This window comes from Populus euphratica, unplaced genomic scaffold (assembly GCF_000495115.2).
Source record: "Populus euphratica unplaced genomic scaffold, PopEup_1.0 scaffold664.1, whole genome shotgun sequence".
In the NCBI taxonomy this organism is placed as follows: Eukaryota; Viridiplantae; Streptophyta; class Magnoliopsida; order Malpighiales; family Salicaceae; genus Populus; species Populus euphratica.
This window is the reverse complement of record NW_011500532.1, coordinates 80294-80615: the sequence shown is the minus strand read 5'-3', so window position 1 is coordinate 80615 and position 322 is coordinate 80294.

Genomic DNA, 322 nt, shown 5'->3' with positions numbered 1-322 from the left:
CAACTCTTGACTTGGTGACAATCATTATCTTCTCTTATCTGTCCAAAATGCTATTGATAACGTCAAAATTGGAACCACTTGAAAATATGAAAGTTGTAAAAAATTGTCTCAGCTTAAAAAAAAATAGAGGTCATTTGGACTTCTAGAACTCCAGATATGAGTCAAACACTAAACAGTGTGTAGGCAGTAGGACAGATTCAGACTTCTTTGTTGTTGCTATAATTTGGACTTGAAAATAGCCTTTTTAAATTTGGGCTCCATATGAAAGTTGTAGGCCTATGTCTTACCTTTCCATCCATATAAAGTAGACCTAAATCCAAGA